This window comes from Etheostoma spectabile, chromosome 8, assembly GCF_008692095.1.
Source record: "Etheostoma spectabile isolate EspeVRDwgs_2016 chromosome 8, UIUC_Espe_1.0, whole genome shotgun sequence".
Classification (NCBI taxonomy): Eukaryota; Metazoa; Chordata; class Actinopteri; order Perciformes; family Percidae; genus Etheostoma; species Etheostoma spectabile.
In genome coordinates, this window is record NC_045740.1 from 10694615 (window position 1) to 10716516 (window position 21902).

The window sequence follows — 21902 nt, forward strand, 5'->3', positions numbered from 1 at the left end:
ATGGTTGTCCTCAGGTCATTGATTTAGAGGGCCGGTTATGAGGAACAAGATATATAAGATTTTCTTTGTTCCTGCAGCCATTCACATGTTAAATGGTAGATAGCGTCAAACCTTTGTCCGTAGATTGAAAATTGCACAGCATGCTCATTTGCACAAATTGCTTATTTTGTATTATGCCCTGGAAGCTGAAGAACTTTCTACTAAACCACTCTTTAAACAATGTTGTCGTTGTCCAGCATTTTTGTATTTTGGGTATGAGTCCTGGCTGCAAACCAATTTCAATATCGATACTTTGAATTTGACTTTGGAATATAAACTGTATAGTAATGGAAATGCATTAAAGGCTGTGACGTTAAAGGGAAACACTTTCTAATTTCACTGAAGTTACAAATAACTTTAGTTTGCAGGAAAACAGTTGTTACAGTAGCTTTTCAAATGTGAAGCATACATTTTAAAAAAAATTATAATTTTAACTGAAACTCTATACAGTACATTGCACTCTACTGTGATGTCCGTGCAAAGTTAATCCAAAAAAGGTGTTATTTTCTCAATGGTTTTTTTTTCATTCAACGGCCTCTTTCTACAAACCCAGTAACTAACACTTGTTTCACATTTAGTATAAAAATTCTTTAAAACAGCAACACATTTACAAACTCAAATTTAAAATTTACAAAAACCTTTGTAAATGCCATTAACCCGTAAACGATTTCAAAATATATTTTACAATGAGGAAACTGTAACACTTCATGGCCATCATTAATAAATGGTAACTTAATAGTTAAGTAAACTATTACTAAAGTTGAATAGTTAATTTACTGTTAAATTACGATTATTGATTTACTAATGCTATATTTTATTATTGTAACAGTTTATTGTTGCACACATACATTTTTATACATTAAATTAATTTATTAATGATTACCAAATGATTTGTCAACCCAATTAGTTGCAACTTTATAATAAACATCCAAATAATATTTATAGGTGGTTTGACAGTAAAACGTGCCAGACTTTGTATCAGTATGTGACTCTGAGAGCCAATGGCCAAGTGGGAGTGAGAATGGGTTGACGTCAAACGTACATGGCCATGTTGATTTCCTTGTTTAACGACACGTGTGTGACTCGAACATCTCACATTTCAGACTGCCAACCTGTACACAATTTAATATCACTGTACTCTGTGAAAGGTTTTTTTCACTATGAAGTTGCTGGAGCAGCTGCTGTTTCAATCGTGTTGGCTCTCTGCAGCGGGCGCGGTTGCTGAGTTTCCCCCGTGATTGATGCACCACACACCACACACACACACACACCACACACACACACACACCACACACACACACACACACACACACACACACACACACACACACACACACACACACACACACACACACACACACACACACACACACACACACACACCACACACACACACACACACACACACACACACACACACACACAAAAAAATTGAAGCTAAGACGTACAGGATGACCTAAATTGAGGACAGCTACGCTAGTTATTGTAAGTGCAATGATAAGTTAAATCGTATGAATGTGTCCCAGCCCAGGTTAGTGAACAACAACAATGTAAAGATCAACAAGCCATTGACACATATGTTCAAATTTGATTCATTCAATAAATTATAATGTTTTTGTCTTAAATCCACCAGCTATTTTCATATTACACCAACATTTGCAGCATCCTGAGCCTTTTTGGTAAGGTCCTAGGAAAACTCAGCCTAGAGTAGTCTTATTCTCCCCAAAACAAGTTTCCTTTTTTTATTTTTTAAAGAACTATACAAAAAACAACAATATCAAAAAAAAGTCCGCAAAATCCTGGAGGGACTGAATTATCAATATTGTGTACACTCAATGAAAATTGCAGAAGTGTGAATGGGTATTCCTCTGATGCAGCCAAGCAACTTATGAAAACATCTTGCTTAAACTCTTGTGACATGATAGTGAAATACATATTGTTTTTCAAAATGAGACAGAACACAGATTTTATACAAAAAGTATTAAAAGGTGCACTATGGGTTCCTGCCTGACGTCACTTCTGTTGATGTTCCAAGTAAATACCAAACAAAACAGAGAAAGATCTCCCCTCCCCTCATGTTTCCGTAACTGTCGTGACTAACTAACCTGTCACTAACCCCCTCCCCCAACTATCTTGTTGGTGATTGGATTGATTGTGGTTTGTTGTATTTTGGTGCACAGCCTTTTCCCCTAGTGTTTGTTTGACATTTACGCCCCCTGTGACCGGGCTTCTAGACCGGGCCTTTTCACAATGTATTCAGGGGGGCAGGCAGCTAGCGGATCAAGGAGAGATCCCTACAATTTGAGACAAAAATGAAATTGCGGTGAAGCCACTCATAGTGCACCTTTAAGTGCAAGTCGGACATAATGGAACTTTGGCAATGCAAAAGGATGCATTTGTCAATAAAAACCCATGCTGTGTTCCATGTTGTTTTGCTAATCTCCCTTACCCTCTAACAGCTGACCATTTTGTTTTATAAAATCCATCACCCAGAAGTCAGATCTTCTCTGACAAACAGCTCTTAATTGAAATCAAGGCAGCTCAATGGATTTTATTGATTTCCCTCAGCTGAGAACACAGTAGGTATTTGATAGTTGGGACACAAACGGCCAGTGAATGGGGTCAGATCCTAATCCCATGATGCTCACACAGGGGGGAGTCTGCACATTAGGTGGAAACCAGACAGATACATGAGATGAACAGCATTCAGTGTTAGTAATTACATGCTTGTCATAGAACAATTGTTGTCCATTGAGTAAAGAATGGCCACTGTTTACATGATTTTATTTGTATTGCTAAAAATCCTTATCAATACACTATTGTTCCATTGCTTTCAATAAATACCATTAACAGTATGTTACATTGCTTGTACAGTGGGTACGGAAAGTATTCAGACCCCTTTAAATTTTTCACTCTTTGTTTCATTGCAGCCTTTTTCCAAAAATCAAAAAAGTTCATTTTATTTCTCAGTAATGTACACTCAGCAACCCATCTTGACAGAAAAAAACAGAAATTTAGAAATTTTTGCATATTTATTAAAAAACAAAAACTGAAATATCACATGGTCATAAGTATTCAGACCCTTTGTTCAGTATTTAGTAGAAGCACCCTTTTGATCTAATACAGCCATGAGTCGTTTTGGGAAAGATGCAACAAGTTTTTCACATCTGGATTTGGGTATCCTCTGCCATTCCTCCTTGCAGATCCTCTCCAGTTCTGTCAGGTTGGATGGTAAACGTTGGTGGACAGTCATTTTCAGGTCTCTCCAGAGATGCTCAATTGGGTTTAAGTCAGGGCTCTGGCTGGGCCATTCAGAACAGCCACGGAGTTGTTGTGAAGCCACTCCTTCGTTATTTTAGCGGTGTGCTTAGGGTCATTGTCTTGTTGGAAGGTAAACCTTCGGCCCAGTCTGAGGTCCAGAGCACTCTGGAAAGGTTTTCGTCCAGGATATCCCTGTACTTGGCCGCATTCATCTTTCCCTCGATTGCAACCAGTCGTCCTGTCCCTGCAGCTGAAAAACACCCCCACAGCATGATGCTGCCACCACCATGCTTCACTGTTGAGACTGTATTGGACAGGTGATGAGCAGTGCCTGGTTTTCTCCACACATACCGCTTAGAATTAAGGCCAAAAAGTTCTATCTTGGTCTCATCAGACCAGAGGATTTTATTTATCACCATCTTGGAGTCCTTCAGGTGTTTTTTAGCAAACTCCATGCGGGCTTTCATGTGTCTTGCACTGAGGAGAGGCTTCCGTCGGGCCACTCTGCCATAAAGCCCCGACTGGTGGATTGCTGCAGTGATGGTTGACTTACTACAACTTTCTCCCATCTCCCGACTGCATCTCTGGAGCTCAGCCACAGTGACCATTGGGTTCTTCTTTGCCTCTCTCACCAAGGCTCTTCTCCCCCGATAGCTCAGTTTGGCCGGACGGCCAGCTCTAGGAAGGGTTCTGGTCGTCCCAAACGTCTTCCATTTGAGGATTATGGAGGCCACTGTGCTCTTAGGAACCTTAAGTGCAGCAGAAATTTTTTTGTAACCTTGACCAGATCTGTGCCTTGCCACAATTCTGTCTCTGAGCTCTTCAGGCAGTTCCTTTGACCTCATGATTGTCATTTGCTCTGACATGCACTGTGAGCTGTAAGGTCTTATATAGACAGGTGTGTGGCTTTCCTAATCAAGTCCAATCAGTATAATCAAACACAGCTGGACTCCAATGAAGGTGTAGAACCATCTCAAGGATGATCAGAAGAAATAGACAGCACCTGAGTTACATATGAGGGTCACGGCAAAGGGTCTGAATACTTATGACCATGTGATATTTCAGTTTTTCTTTTTTAATAAATTTGCAAAAATTTCTACATTTCTGTTTTTTTCTGTCCAAGATGGGGTGCTGAGTGTACATTACTGAGAAATAAAATGAACTTTTTTGATTTTTGGAAAATGGCTGCAATGAAACAAAGAGTGAAAAATTTAAAGGGGTCTGAATACTTTCCGTACCCACTGTATATGGGGCCTTTGTTTAAAAAAGGTATTAGGTAATGTCAGGGATGCGAGGAGCGCTGATAACGGTGATTATGACAGTAAACACAATTAATCAGAGCCGCACGCTTCTGTGGAAAATAAATAAATAATGCCCCTCAGGAAATTAGTCTTCAACAGGTTGCGGTATTTATCTATTTTTGTTGTCACGTCTGGATGCTCAAACCCAGTTAATTATATTTGTGTATCCCATTAGTGCTGTGATTGATTATGTGAGGTTGAAATAAAACGTGCCCATCCTTACTTCCCATGAGCAAAAAGTGCATTTTTGGACAGAGCTCTCATTGTTTGCAATTCGATGACCTCCATCACACATGTGCGTGGTGTGTGTGTGTGTGTGTGTGTGTGTGTGTGTGTGTGTGTGTGTGTGTGTGTGTGTGTGTGTGTGTGTGTGTTGTGTGGGTGGGGGTGTTGTGTTTTTATGTGGCATTAGATGCAAAAAAGGTTACAAAAACCTGCAACTTGATTACCACAGGTGATCTTGGTCATTATCTGCTGTACTGTGTAATGGTAGAGCCCACAGGAAGGGATGAGTCAAGTGTTGCTCATTCAGATTTTAAAAGTCTGGTAAACCACGTCCTAAGGCACACTCAACAACACTCAGAAGTAAAGCTTGTACACTGGGTCACAACCCCAAACCCAAAGCTCTTGCTTGCCATGCAGAACCGGGGAATTAAATCTATTTGCCATAAAAGATTAAACAGCCCTATGTACTCAACTGGAAATATTTGTACTGATTTGAAGAAAGTAAAGTTGGTCCGTTCCTATGGTATTTAAACGGCCAAAAAAAAGGAAGAATAATACCACTTTTAGAAATGAGTCACAGAGAAAAATGTTGCCAGCATAAACTCAAATGTGCACACAAATACACACCCCCCCTATGCTGGAGATGTATGAAGGCAGTGTGTTGGATGGTCTCCCTCACCTCTCATATGCAAATAACTTTCCCCCATGCGAGCTGTGATTGGCTTGCTGTTATTAATATTCTGCCAGCGTGTGACTTCGCTAGCCCGGAGTTACTGTGCCAACAGGCAGCACTAAAAAGGGACTTTGTCAATGTTTGATGTCTCGTGAAGTGATGCTGTGTGTTTGAGTGTGTGTGTTTGAGTGTGTGTGTTTGAGTGTGTGTGTGTGTGTGTGTGTGTGTGTGTGTGTGTGTGTGTGTGTGTGTGTGTGTGTGTGTTGTGTGTGTGTGTGTGTGTTCAGATTCAATTTGGGCAGTGGGAGACACTATTCCCCGCTGACATCAGATTGAGGAGGAAGTGTCTGTCTGCTTCTGAATATGATAATAAAATTCTCAATATGAACACCCAGTTTGTGCTGCCTCTGTAGAGTAGCTAGCCACACAGCAAGCTCTATTCTGCCTCTTGAGGTCTAAGTACAGGTTTGGCTTATGAACTCTGTCAAGGCGAAATCTCAACCTATTACTTTTCATCCATTTAGGTATGGGCCACTGCCAAATATGCCTGAGCTTGTAAACAACAAACCAAACTAAACCATGTATAGGGATGTGATGTGAAGCTTAAACTAGCTGTGACATATTTGCCTGTAGCCTGCCTTCAGTCACCCGTTGTCACACTAAGTCGCTCTGTCACTGCCGTATCTCAGCAGTGACAGCATGAGCAGTGTGTTCTCAAAACAGATCATAGGGTTTGTCATGACAAGTGTAGCAGGGCCTCTCTGCTGTGTGTGCGTGTGTGTGTGTGTGTGTGTGTGTGTGTGTGTGTGTGTGTTGTACAGTAAATCCCCTAAACTGGAGCTTGTGACCCTCAGTAATACATTTCCTTTGGCACAGCAGTTCTGGATTTCCCCCCAGGTGCCACAGGGGTTTTGTAAGGAGAAAGGTGTAGGGCAGCATTTTCTAAATTGAAGTCAATACCAATCGGCCATTTATCTACAAGCACCCTGGCGCTAAGGGCATCTAACGCCGCATAACACTAACACTAACACTAACACTACACTAACACTAACACTAACACTACACACTAACACAACACACACACACACACACACCACACACACACACACACCACCACACCACACCACACACACACACACACACACACACACACACACACACACACACACACACACACACACACACACACACCACACACCACACACACACACACACACACACACACACACACAACAACACACCACACAACACACACACACAACCACACAGGTTTCATTCCAGAAGCTGAATAAATGATTTACACCCAACAGTAATCTTAAAATGAAACTCATTTTCTTAATCCTAACTCATTCAAATATTGCCCATTCACTAAAGACTCATATTGTATGTGGGCTTGTCTGCATCAAGCTCCCAGGGCCGAGTTTCTTAGGAAACAAGAGAATTTAACAATACAGAAACTTATTACTAATCGTCACCCTTGAATTGCGCAGATTATTGGAACTACAGCAATAAAAAGGCACATTTTGCAAAAAAAGCAGCTTTCATACATCTTTGAAGATGGTGAGTCATCATGATGACGCGCTCTGTCTTTCTCTTTATGTTTCACTCATCTTATATTTGACTGTTTATGATGGAATCACTTTACCTTGTCTGACTTGTCTGACGGTGGAGTTATTTAACCAATGTCTTGCACACCTAATTAGGTCAGTCTTCTGTGTCATAACAAAAGGTTTTTAATCAGACTTTTGAAAATTTGACTGACTGAACAACCAATCAGGTAGTTTCTTGTTCTTCTCAAAAACAGTGACTGTTTTTACTTGGTTTCCCATTCAAAGCAGGATCAGAATGAATACATAAGTGAATGAACAAATGAATGAATCATTTTTATACCAAACATTTTTTTTTTAAGTAATGCACGTCTTTCATTTATTTTTAATTTAAATTATTCAAGGAAATCCTTTTGTTCTTGTTCTTACTTTCGCTGAGGATTTAGAATATTTGAGTGATTTTATGTGTTGAGTTTGTGGTAATTAGAAGGGAAGATCGTGTGTCCTTGGCATTAAAACAAAGGGATTAGAAGTCACAGAAGGCTTTCAGTCAATTAAATGCCAAAACACAGTGAGATCCATTATGGCCACCTATGTATACTAGAAATCTGTGCACGAGATTTAAGGTGTTATGAGTTAGAAGTTCGTTAAAAGACAAAACGCTTAATTAATAAAATGTGACAAAATTTAAAAGAGGCTTGATTGTTGCAGTAAATAAGACAACAAGGATGAAAAGAAGGAACCAAGAAAACAGCAAGGACACCGTATTTATCCTCGTCTCATTTTACACATCTAATTTTGTTGTTTTGCACTGACTCAGAACAGAGGCATTGCTGTCGAGTTTAGTCCAGACTGATTTGTAGGATTTGTATTTTGGCAAACATATCGTGGTGCTATGTAACAATTAGCACCATATTGCAGTGTAAGAGGTAGACTGTCATCACATAGCTTAAATGCAGACTAAAGACCTCAGACCTCCTACCCAGTGCACAGTATTTGTCACCATAACCCCCTGCAGCAGTTTAGTGTGTTCCGCGTGCCTCATCTAAAATATTGTGTAGCGGATACTTCATTTCATCGTGGCTTTAAAATATCCCCAAATATGTGAGTGTACGTGTTTACCTGCTGCTCTCCCCAGAGGCAGTTAGCCCAATTTCTGCATCATGTTCAACCCAATGAATACTAACACAGCTGTTATGCCAGTGACCAGGCTATTGGATACTTAGAAAACAAAATGTGCATTTGTAAAAAAAAAGCACAAAAAAGGAAAGACGATCCCAACTTAAAATAAAACAAATAAACCAGCCTTAAGGTAAAAATCCATACCATCTACATTCGTACTTTTGTATATCACAACAAATCCCAAGCTTAAAGTATAGTATCTCTAACCTTATTGCACATATCAGACTAGTGTATATGAACGTCTGAATGACTCACTGATTGTATGATCGTATTCTGTAAAAATGCCCTGCATGTTTCTGCACAGTGCAGCTACTTTTGTTGTAAAATTTCTCCATGAGCTCCTTCATTATGAGAGGCACTCTGCATGTTCTACACTGATCTATATTCGGGCCTAACCCCGCTCTTTGTAATGGGGATTATGCGCTCTAGAGGCAGGGTAATTTGATATCCATTGATTGAGTCAAGAGCCAATCTGAAATTGAGGAATTGTAGTTATTGCTATTGATTTTAATAACTAGACTGTTACAGTTCATTCAGTCCAGCTGTAGTCGATACAGAAAGTGAACCGTTCCCCTTCTTCTGAGAAAAAAGACAGAGCTTGATGCAGTGTTTTTCTGTGTTACTGTGAAATATGCTGTGGCACAGTTATAACAGTGTGTTGTGGCAACACCAATGATGAAGATACCCGCGGCAATTACAGACAATGAAACATTAACACCATTTTAAAAATTGCAGTATATAAAATGAGCTATGATGTGTAATAATAATTGATAGTGTGTGTGTGTGTGTGAGAATGTATCACTTCCTCTGCATGCATACTTTATTGTGCTGCACATATTTTTTGTTAGCCCTTTCAATAACCCCACAAAGCCTGTTTATTTACGTAGTTTACACCATGGCGACCTTCACTTAAAGGTTCTATTGATTCATATTTAACTAGTTGGTTTCTTGGGTCACTCAAGAAGATGTATTTATTACAAATTTCAGTGTAGAACAAAAGACTAAAAAGGTACATCATAAATCTGTCCGTAAAGAATATTCCATGTTTATCACTGAACCACAATGTCTTAATTTAACTAACAGTAATATTAATTGTGTTTTAACTATTTTTGGTCGTGCAACACTAAATGTACTAGTTTTAGGAAGCCATAAACAAGCGCATTAAAATGTACTGTATATCCTTAATGTTAATTGGTCAGAATCCTTGGTTTTCTAGGAGTAACATGAGTAATCACTAAAGCATCTAGCAGTCTCCCTAAAGTATATTTGCAATATACTGTATATCTTCCGCAGGTCCAGGGGGGGGGGAGTAGTGGGAGTCTGAGCCTTAGGCAAGAAAACTTTGGGCCGACAGTACGGTGTAAGGCTGAATAAGCGTTGGAGATGTTGAAGCCAGTGTTGACTTGGTTTTTAATCATTTTCATAACGGTGCACAAAACATTTTACAGGGTGAGACAGGCAGGAAGGAGAAAGAGACAGCACAGGCCAGAACAAATTATATCAATTCATATTTTGGGCACACATAATATATAGCATCTTCTGATCATACAGATTAGTGGTTAGTCAAGTCAATGTTGATGAGATTTCCATTGTTGGCTTGTTTTCACTCATTTCTAATTAGCAATAAGAGTACACATGACACTTCCAAATAAGACTTAGAGTCTTAGAATCAGCACAGCAGTGCTTTGAGCTAAATACTGATGTCAACACGCTAACATGCCCTCAGTGACAATGGCATGTTCGGATGTTTTGAAGGTATATTGCTTACCACCATTGTTCAGTGTTTTAGCATGCTAAACACAAAATCCAGCTGAGACTGAAGGGAATGTTGTTAGATTTGCAGGTAAATTTGGTTATAAACAATCAGGGCAGCTAACCCTAACCAATCAGGGGAGGAAGTCGAGTGGGTTGTCAACTTATCACAGGGATGGCAGTTTGATATGCGACACTGTCAACTGTTTGATAATCAGCACAGGACGTACTGTATTTTCAACATTAAAATGTTGTGACATTGGATAACATCAAAGAGGATGAAAAAAAGTGATGATTTATGCAAAGTTCTATATTTGAATTACTACTACTGTGCATGCTATGTGTCTACTGTTGAATGTCATTATTTGACTCTCTTACTTTGAACCTTGGAAACCATATGCGTGTGTGACGCAGTAGTGGAAGAAGTGTTCAGATCCTCTACTTAAGTAAAGTGAAAGTACTTTAGCAATACCGCACTGTGAACGTACTCCAATATAAGCCCTGCTTTCACAACCTTACTTAAGTAAAATATATAGTAGTTTATTTATCTTAAGAAGTAGGAACATCTTAACACACAAAGAAACAGTTAATCTTTCAGTTTACCATTAAAACATATTCAAACCAAATTTCATTTTTACTGGACAGTAAGGCTATAAAAAGGTTGTGAATTTAAAAGTGAATGTACTTGGTTACATACCACTGCTGCTGTAATGTGAAGATGGTCATTGTTGACTGCTCTGCATGGAGCAATGCAGAGCCTTTGGTTGTGCAGTGAGAGGCAATCCTTGCTAAGGAGACCAAGTATGGCTATTGCAGCTTTAAGCAGGAATGAATGGAGGGCTAATTTGATGGGAGCCACTTTTCTCCCCACAACATTTAAACCCCATTACACTAACATCTACTGTGAATACCCCAAAGGTCCTTTTGAGATGAGCGAACTGCATGGGTCACACACACAAATGCATAGTGTGTATGCTGCAGTTTGCCTCAACAAGCAGGGTTGAAAAGATGGGTGGTATAGAAATGACTGGTTAAGTAAATGTGCCATGGCATTATGATCACTAGACCATGAACAATTCTGAGCCTTTCAAAGGTTATAGCATACCTCAGAATGTGTCATCCTCCCTGTCTTTTCCTTCCCCTTCATGCACACACACACACACACACACACACACACACACACACACACACACACAACACACCTGTCACTGAGACCCATTTGCACCCCTGCTGAGTTTTTATTTGGCTTTTGAACACAGGCATAGAGGACCCCTGTTAGGAGAGCACTGTCTCACTGTTTCCCCTCCTCAACTGTGAACAGCGAGTGCAACAACACTCAAGAGGCGCTACTGTACCACAAACACCAACACTTTACAATACAATGTGAGTAGTTACCAAGAAACAAGTGAGAAACGACCTGATAATCCTAATAATCTGCTAATTTTCTGAATGACTCTGAATCGAGGATTATACAGAAGATAATGGTGAGTTACTAGAGACCAGATTGGGAAATATGATTACATCATAATATCATATTTTTGAATCATTAGGTATTGAATCATTAGGTTACGATTCAAGAATTTTATAAATATCTGTGAGTCAACATGCTGACCACTTTCTTTATGAGTTGTGTTAGCACAAATACAGTATAACAGAAGTATGCATATGCAGACACACTCACACAGAGCAGCTGGTGCAGCCATGCAGTGTGGGATCACCTTCACGGGATTAGAACAGCTTGAACTTGAATGAATTTTCATCCAGCGTTTACACACCATGTGGTGATCGATTCAACAGCATTGAGAGTGGCAGAGGTGTGGATCCACAAATGGCTTGACCGCACATGTGTGTTTCTGCACATGCATGTTGGAAAGTGTACACCTGTGTATGCCTTTGGCTGTGTGAGTGGCTCTGTTGTCTTGTCTGTGCGAGATCTCTTGTGTAGGAGTATGTGAAGAGGGAAAATATCAATATGTTACAGGTTTGTTTTTCTTTCTCACCACTGTTATCTTTGCTTTCCCACCTCCATTACACCCCCATCAGCCTTGGATGGATTAAATTAGCAATAAAGACCGCCATCCATGTCTCTGTAAAAGGCACGAGACACATTAACAGCACACACACAATGAGCAGTCTTGTATCTAGAGGCAGATTTTACAGCATCTATATTTGTTCTCCCTGCTATTTTGTTACATGTGCATCTTAAAGTGTGCACGATTGCGTTCCCATACATGCATCCATGCGTTTGTGTATGTAAAAAGAGCTGAGATGTAGCAGGAAAGACAAGGGAAATGTGTTAGGCACCGCTCCTTGGGCAGTGCACATTCAAATGCTCGGCAAATGATTAGAAATGGTTTTTATTGACATTGTAAATGCGTTTAACACAGGCAATAGGCTGCCAAGGGGATAAAAGACTCATGCTATCAAAGCCGCGTGTGGCAGGCCTCCCACAACGCAGGACTGCGTGTGTGTGCCAGTGTGCATGTGTGCCTGAGTTTGAGTGTTTTTCATAGCTTTTCTTTTAATTACCCCCCTTGCGAATTAGCTAAGGAATAGGAGGCTGACTATGCAATGTTAAGTATCTTTGGCTGGGAATTATCTGTTTAGTTTGTCCCGTTTGATCTTCTGGAATAAGTCATTAGTTTGCAAGCAATCTGTTCCCTCTCCATCCCTCCCTTTCTCTTCTTTTCTCCTCCCCTGTGTAGTGTCTCTATTTAGGCAGTTTCTATGGAGCAGTGACTCAAGTTGCCCAGTTACATAACAAAAAGGGTAAGGAGATGTTGTGAAAAGGAGGGAGGGTTAGGTAAGGACATGGTTAACAGAAAAGCTGGAGAGAACGTGAAAGATAAAGGATGTGAATCTTTACTTCCAACTGATCGGGAAATGAAGGGGTTCATTGTACAGTACATTGCACACGGTGCGAGGAGGCCGCTTCCTCTAGCTGCAAGGCACGAGCAAAGATTAAAAGTGTGAGCGAGTGTTTGTGTGTGTGGTGCTCAGACAGGGTGCAGATAAGAAGATTGTTAACACTGGATGAAGAGCAACCATTAGATGGTAATTGGCTGACCAGATGCTCTTCTTGCTGCCTACAAATTACAGTCTTTAACTTCACCATGCCTCTGGCTTACTCTGTGCCACTACTAGTTGGTGTGTATACAATTGAAGCCATCAAACACACGTAAAACTTCTACTAATATTAGGACCCACACTGCACCCATCCTCCAGTACCAGACAACAACACTCCTTGTATTGATGTTAACTGAAGTGTTTAGCAGTGATTTACTTGGCTCTATTTGAGATACAAGATTTAGATATCCAGGACTGTAATGCTTAAAAAAAAAATCTGTCTTTCTCCCTCTTACTCTGGGCTGTTCACTTCTTGGCGTTTTCAGGGTTACTCGGAGCACAATGTCTTTTTTAGACAGGGTGCCAAACTGTGTCAATGCCAAGAGAAGCATTAGTGGACCCTGTGCAGTCTCCCCCCCACCCCCCAAATGGATATTAATAAACCCCTCTGTCTAGAATCTACTGCCCTACCAGTCCTACTTCTTCCCCTTCTCCATTGCCTTTAATCCCCTCCTATCTTGCACTTCAGCCTCCTTTTCATTTTCCGTCTCCACTCCTTTTCCTCTTAAGTGTCAATAACTCTTGCTTGCAACACACAACACACACACACACACACACACACACACACACACACACACACACACACACACCACACACACACACACACACACACACACACACACACACACACACACACACACACACACACACACACACACACACACACACACACACACACACACCCACACACACACAGTAGTTGCAGTGTCAGGCTTTCCACAGGGGCTGGTATAGTTATATACAGTAGTAGACTCTGTGGGTTTAGTAAAATCCTCATTAGGACTCAGTGTAGGTGTGAGCATCCCTGCTGCTGTCTCACAACAAACTGCTTACCTCAACAAAATACCCAAACACAAACACACACACACAACTGCACATGGACCAAACAAAGAGGAGAGTCAGACACTGATACAAGGCAGGTAACATTCACATCTATGCATATGCATACTCAAACACAATGTATGTTGATTATACTAATGTATGCCGCCACCTGTTTTCCAACACCTCAAACACACACTCCCTAACAAACACAAAGTGTTAGTGCTGCTGTGTGGTGACATTTTAATGCAGGATGATGTCTCCCCTAATTAATGTCAGTCAAGATGGCAAAGTATTCAAAAATAACTCTTTGAATAAGGCCTAGTACACTGTGGTGCCAACACCCTCGTAAACCAATTATAATATTCAGACACTATCAAAATACCCAGCATAATTTTTAATCTGACAGGCATTTGACCTGGATGGCACTGACAAATGTATTTGTGTGAATTAAATGTTAGAATAATCTATCTAGGGAGGTAGAATCGATCATTCCAATTTAAAAGGCAAAATAAACATTTTGCACGGCTTCCATGTTTGCCGCCATCTTCCAAAACACAGGATGCGGTGGTTCTACATCATGAATTATTTTAGGGGGAGTAAACTGTACAGTGTGTACAAAGTGCGTGGTGGTGGTGGGTGAGTCAAGCAAGTACAGTATGTTACTGGCATTAACCAGTGAGCATCTTCCTTCACCATTTGTACAATTAGAAATTTAAAACAGGCAGACTTTTGAGAGTTGAGGACAGAGCCAAGTGGCATTAGGTCCAACGGGAGATGGAAGCAGGGCCATCTTTGGCAGCAGAGATAGGAGACAGTTAGCAATCCAAATCTTGGGTCTGGATAATACTCTTGAAAAGAGCTGCAGAAAGTTAACAGTATTTATGGATCAAGTCACAGGAAAATAAATGTCAGCCTTTGTAGTCTAACATGATGAATAGGCAAAATGTAAGCATTTGACATATTCCATATATAATGATTTCTAAAGCTTTCTCATGTCTTGTCTGCTTCCAGTTAAGGATTTTTTTCTGCACTGCTCAGCATGCTATTGTGTCACTGAATCCCCTGCTGCTTCTGAAATGTGTGAAAGGTCCAACCATTTAAATAACTGTTTAAAGACATAACGGCTGTTAAACATCAGTTACATACTCATTCAGTTCCGGATTTTTTTGTTAAACTAGAAAAAAGAAAAGAAAGAAATATTTAATCAAAGAAAAACATGATCTAGTCATTTTAAGAATGTGTTTTGGTTTTGTCTGTTATCTTTAGATAACAAGCTCCTGATTGCACATGCATTTTCTTGTTCTAAGTAGAAATAATGTCCATGGGATTTATCTTTAAAGGACAATTTCATAGGAAATGTTTGATTTTTCATCCTCATCTGTTTTTCACGTCTTGGAAAAACATTGAAAACATCCTTCAATTAAAGTGCATGTACATAACGTATTATTATTATTTATTATTATTGTTATAATTATTGTTATTGTAATAATTATTATTATCATCACCATTATATGTGCTTTTTGATACACACTAAATAAAACCATATTCTTCATGCCCTTTTTCAAAAATACTATTTGCAATTAAAGTAGCAGTGGGCTTTTAAGTCAACACAGTATTACTGTGGGATGTTCCAAAAACACAGGATCCAGCCTGCGGCATGAATCCAGTATTACATCCTACAGGTCTACAATTGTGACGTGGAAACTCAGAGCTACAGAAATATTCATGTTTATATGTACAGTGGTGCTCAAAAGTTTACATACACATGCTTAAGTTGACTAAAAAGAGGAATAAAAAAATCATGTTTTGGAAATTTATTTTAATACCTAAATTAAAAAATGAGGTAAAATCCAACCTTTAAGGACACCAATTTTCTTTGTGAATGAATAACGTATAGTAAATAAATAAATGTTCTTATTTAAAATACAGGGGTCATAAGTATACATACCCCTATGTTAAATTCCCATAGAGGCAGGCAGATTTTTATTATTAAAGGCCAGTTATTTCCTGGATTCAGGATATTATGCATCCTGATAAAGTTCCCTTGGCCTTTAGAATTAAAATAGCCCCACATCCTCACATACTCTTCACCATGCTTAGAGATAGGCATGGATACTTTCTATAAAATCATCTCTCAATGCAAATCAACCAGGTATTAGTCTAACTGAAATAAAACCATGCCTATCTCTAAGCATGGTGAAGAGTATGTGATGATGTGGGGCTATTTTAATTCTAAAGGCCAAGGGAACTTTATCAGGATGCATAATATCCTGAATCCAGGAAATAACTGGCCTTTAATAATAAAAATCTGCCTGCCTCTATGGGAATTTAACATAGGGTATGTATACTTATGACCCCTGTATTTAAATAAGAACATTTATTTATTTACAATACGTTATTCATTCACAAAGAAAATTGGTGTCCTTAAAGGTTGGATTTTACCTCATTTTTTAATTTAGGTATTAAAATAAATTTCCAAAACATGATTTTTTTATTCCTCTTTTTAGTCAACTTAAGCATGTGTATGTAAACTTTTGAGCACCACTGTACATTCTTGCAAAAACAAATGGCCATATTGTTTTGTCTGACTTAATCTACTTGATTCCGGCTGATAGCTCCATATGAGAGCACGCATTCCGCATGACAGCAAAGTGCTGTGTCTAATGATGTCTCCATCTATTCTAGAAAAGTGCTGTAGATATTTAGTTACATGTGACAAGTTAAACATTCACTGTATATGTATGGACATAACAAGGCTGATTGCTTTGCCCGAGTGACTGTGAAGAACACCTGTGCAGGCTGCACGTTACAAAAGACAGCCATAACGTGCACGTACGCTTGCAAGCAGAAAAATTAGCATGCACTTACATGCACTTGTGTGAGCTCTTTTCTCTCTATTGCTATCACACACACACACACACACACACACACACACACACACACACGAAGGGCTGCTCATTTGGCTAACAGACCTCATTACACGGGTGGATGGATCATCGACCCCTTGGTGAGGGAATTAAAGAAATCTCCCTTTTCTTCTCTTCTATCCAGAATGTGTGACACAATGTCCTGACGTTATTTACCTGGTCCCTGTAGCATGACAGCTAATCTCACCTGAAGCCCCAAGACCTTGTACATGACAGCTAAAATGTCTGCAACAAATTTAGGTGGACAGGCAAATGTTTTCAAAAGTCTTCTGTGATTTTGGAGAACAAAGTTTTGACCATTTTGTATGGAGACAATGAGATTTCTAATGATAATTGTAACTGTAAGGAAATACTCAGTAGAGTTTCTATAACATTTGCAGTAGGTTCAATATCAGCCTACCCTTTGAACTGCAATTGGGATGCTTTGCCAATTTTGCATGTCAAAGACAATAAACTAGTCATCAGGAAAACTACATAGTCTGTGAAAAAAATCGAACAGTGCCTTATGTGTCTCCGGACAGAATTTGGTCAAGTTTAGGAAATTACCAAAATACTTAAATGTAGGGAGGGTCTCACAAAATAAGCTATCAAGATATTATAATGCATTATGGGAAGTGCAGGGTCCAGTGTTTCGGAAGTTGAGGGGACTTAAAATTGGAATATCTTGGCCTCAGCTGCATCTATGTTTGTCATCTTTTTTCAAATGTCTTTCTTGCAAATTACCAAACTATGGAAAACTAAATCCCAGGAGAGACCCTTGAATTAAATTTTTCTATTAAAATATGATCAAAAAGCATATTTTTTCCAATGTCAGTATCTGGCAAGCAGGGCTTGAAATACCATGTGCATTTGCACAGTAGAGCACGTAATATTTGAGCTACATAATGGATTTCTGCCCAAAATGTTCCTATGACCATATAAAGTTAGGGAGACAGACAGACCCGATATTGAATTGCGTGTCCCGAGTCCTGACAAAAGCCTGTCGGGATGCTAAAATGTCCCGGTTTACGCCAATCACTATGAAACTGCCCCAGTTGTCAGCGATAACATAGCCGACGTGGTCTTATTATAGCCCAATCATTAACTAAACCCATGTAAAAGACTAATAAAGCGTCCATTGTATGACTTTAACAATGTGTGTGTGTGTGTGTGTGTGTATGTATATATATGTGTGTGTGTGTGTGTGTGTGTGTGTGTGTGTGTGTGTGTGTGTGTGTGTGTGTGTGTGTGTTTTGTTTTGTTGGTTAGAATAACACTGGTAACCCTTTACGGTAAGGGCACATTATCATGATTTATGGTAAGGGCATGAACTATTGAATTATCATGAATTCATGCACTAATTAATTGATGTATGTGGTATTATGCATTATGTAATTAATGATTTATGTATTATTGCGTACGTTGGCATCATTATGAATGATGATTTATTAAGCATGATTATTTCTTTTTCTGAAAAAGAAATTGTCATCACTGTGCAAACTCTGATTTGAACACAACTTGTGCATAATGATGTAGCCTACGTCATCTTACCTGATGCTTTAGTTGATATGTTGTTCATACATGAGGTCGTGAATGAGAGGCTATGAACTAATGTCAATTCCTGATGATTTATACAATATAAAAGGATTGAAGTAATTCATGCATGAATTCATAATTCATGTACCCTTACCGTAAAGTGTGACCATAACTTTAGTTCAAGCCTGTGGCAGCAGTTCCAAATAATTTGTTTAGTGCTACGCAATGAAAACTACCTTTTCACAAACGTTTTCACAAGTTCAGTGGGTGCATTCTCCAAAAGAATGATTTAATTCTGAAAAATAAAGTTGGTTGGAAACTCAGTCAATGTCTTATATATGTAGGCTACATACCAAGAAAATTTGTGAATATTAACAGAGATACCCCATTATGGTGTGAGTAGTAGGCCTATGTGTGCTGTTGACAAAATTGTGTCTCATCGGTCTATGTCTGACCTGGGCTGGAACATGTTCACATTAAAAAGCGTGTGCGTGCACGAGCACTACGGTCACACGTAAAGTGTCCCGGTTTTAGTTCCGGGAAATCTGGTAACCCTGTACAGTATAGTTTTAAGTTTTAAATTATATTTCTCTGCAGTCTTTGAGAAGGGGAAGTCAGCTTACATTACATTATTGACGTTGATTTCTGTCATAAAAAAGTAAATGTCACACCAGTCGAAGTTTCCCGTGCAAGTTTCACAATATTTGCCTGAGAACATACAACAACAAAATTTACAGAATTCACATTGGAAAAAATAAACATTACCACAATCTCCTACTCACACACTCTAGCAACAGTATGTAGGAGGCACAAAGTGCTAAATGTGTTTGCTGGCCATTACATCTAATAACTGTTCAGAGCCCAACCATCTAAACCAGTTAAGAGTGTGTACGTGTAACGCATAGTTAATATACAGACACCTACACACACATCAATACACACCTGAACCCCTCATGTGTAAACATGTGATAAGTTATGCTAAGGTGGCCTCATATCTCAAGGGGCCAGTATAAATGTTATTTATATATGGCAATTCAAGACTGATGGCGGTGTCATTTCTATTTATTCTAATTGTAAGGCAATCAGGGGTTCCAGATGTGTCCTGAAGACTGCGGGCCTGTTATGCAATCTGTGGCCGGCGCCATGGAGACTCAAATTATCATGACAACACTAATTAACATGATGACAACCAGTTAAATCCCCACCACAGCTGGGCTCTGGTCAACATGGTAACACATCACAGCCAAGTGTTCTTGACATCATTTTCAGAACATTGGGCATAGTGTCCCACACAAATGCTCTGTCTCACCACACACACACACACACACACACACACACACACACACACACTGCTCACTGCACTGTTACACACAAGAACACACAAAATTACAGGCCTTAGGAGGTGCATATGTGTGACTGGATTTGGGAACAGCTTGAAGCCATGTTTCATCTTTTGTGATCTCCCAGCTGCAGGCAAATGGAGAAAAAAAAACTATAAAACCAATGAAGCTTGGTGAGATGAGTGTGTATTTGTGTGACCGTGTGAAAACATTACAGCTGCACATGTGACCATCAAATGCCTGGAAAATAATCCAGTTAGATTAGGCCACTGTCCCTACTCCCAGTCATCCTCATAGCTTGCCTCCTTCATTGAGAAATCTTCCAGACTCAGAGGTCACTTTTGGTCTAGACCATCCCTCATCTCTCCTCGCTTGTTCTCTCCCATCTAATTCTGCTCATATACTACATCCCCTCAACCTCCCAACCCGAAGCCCCCATCTCCATTAAAGATGTCAGACAATGGTTTCACAATGATCAAATGAGACAGTGTGTCAGTTCCATCACAGGCCACAGGGAACGTTAGGAGCAAGTGAAATTATTTGTGTGTTAGAGAGAGAGAGCCTGCATGTGCATGTGTGGTAATATGTCCGTGTGAGTGTGTGCGTGAGCAGGCTTATAAAATTGCAAAGGTCCAGATGTGTATGCAAGTGTGTCCGTCTGCAATGTTGTGACGTCAAGATATTGCCTCAGAGAGCATGCAGAAGAAAGACAGGATGGAGAGGAAGGATGAGAGGTACATCAAGCAGAATGAAAATTGTCTATGCCACAGAACAACTGTTATGGAATAGGATTGATGATATGACTTACACACTTCTCTCTGTTAATTTGATGTTTTGTTTATTTCCATCCATAAAAATAACTACTAGGGCTGAAACGATTCCTCGATTAACTTGAGTAACTCGAATAATTAGATAACTAAAAATCCTAAAAATTCTTTGCTTTAAAGCATCGTTTAATCAATGTAACTAACGCTCACTGTTTCCGTACGGGTGATTATTATTAGCGCACAACGGGCTGACGCTTCTGTAGACACTAGACTGACGGCGAAGAAAGAGAGCAAAAATAGGGAGAGGCTAAGATAAGAGCAAGGCAAGAGAAAACAACAAAAAGTTTAGGATCACTTAAAGCTTTAAAACCGAAAACTGTGTTCAGTGTGTTTATTGTGAAATCAAACTAGCTTACCACAATAGCAGGGCGTCAATGCTACATCATCTCAGTAGAAACCATCAGTCCACTCAACTATTTCACAGAGCAAACCTGACACAAAACAACATTAACGTCTGCTGCTCTCGTCCACAGCGCGTTTTACATAACTACAGCATGCTACTCTGCAAATAGTGTTGTTTTACATAACTACAGCATGCTACTCTGCAAATGGTGTTGTTTTACATAACTACTGCATACTACTCTGCAAATAGTGTTGTTTTACAAACAAGCTAAAATGGAAGCTGTTGGTTTGTAGTGTAACTGTTAATTAGTTTGCTTTGAATCTTGAAATTTGGACAAATTATAAGTCATCGGACTATGCCAGTGATTGGGTTGGATGTACTTTTGCCAACAGAATAAGGGGTTTGGTGGTCCATGCGGCCAGTGCTTAAAAATATAATCATCTATCCATCTTATTGTATGCAACTTATGCAATACAAACGCTGCTTTTTCTAAAAAGGAAACCTCTCTTTTGTATATTTATGTATACACGATTAGTATAATAATCGATAACTGCAGCCCCAATAACTACTAATTCTATCTACAGTAAACTAAAATTCTTAATATCTACAGCTACAAACGTGTGTCTTCAATTTCCCTTAAATGGCATATGTTTTCTTAGAGAGCATTAAAGTGCTCAAATTATGTATTTTTTTTTAACCTTTATTGTGTTATATATCTTTTTTCACTTTGTAACACACACTATAATGCTATTGCGCATGTGCGACTCCCAACAAAGATGGAACGGAAGTAAGATGCCTCACTCTGCAGCAATGGTGTTTTTTGAAAGTTAAACCATGTAAACCTAATCTGGTCCAACCACTAAATACAATTATTACCTGAAAATGAGCATAATATGAGAAACTATTTAAAAACTATTTAAATACTTAAAAATACTGCTGGTGTAGGACTGCAAAGCCCACTGAGAGACGTAATATGCAAAGAAAACATGACTTGACTAATTTTTCCGTGTTTGTGAACTAGA

General features: G+C 39.3%; 1 long non-coding RNA gene across 1 annotated transcript; it reads left to right on the plus strand.

Annotated features, from left to right (window-relative positions):
* The first annotated feature begins 7403 nt into the window (after nt 1–7403).
* On the plus strand, nt 7404–18672 carry LOC116694727 (uncharacterized). Its single transcript, XR_004333252.1, has 4 exons — nt 7404–7416; nt 7651–7656; nt 10657–10661; nt 18488–18672. It is a non-coding gene; the product is annotated as an uncharacterized LOC116694727 (long non-coding RNA).
* Nucleotides 18673–21902: the final 3230 nt, after the last annotated feature.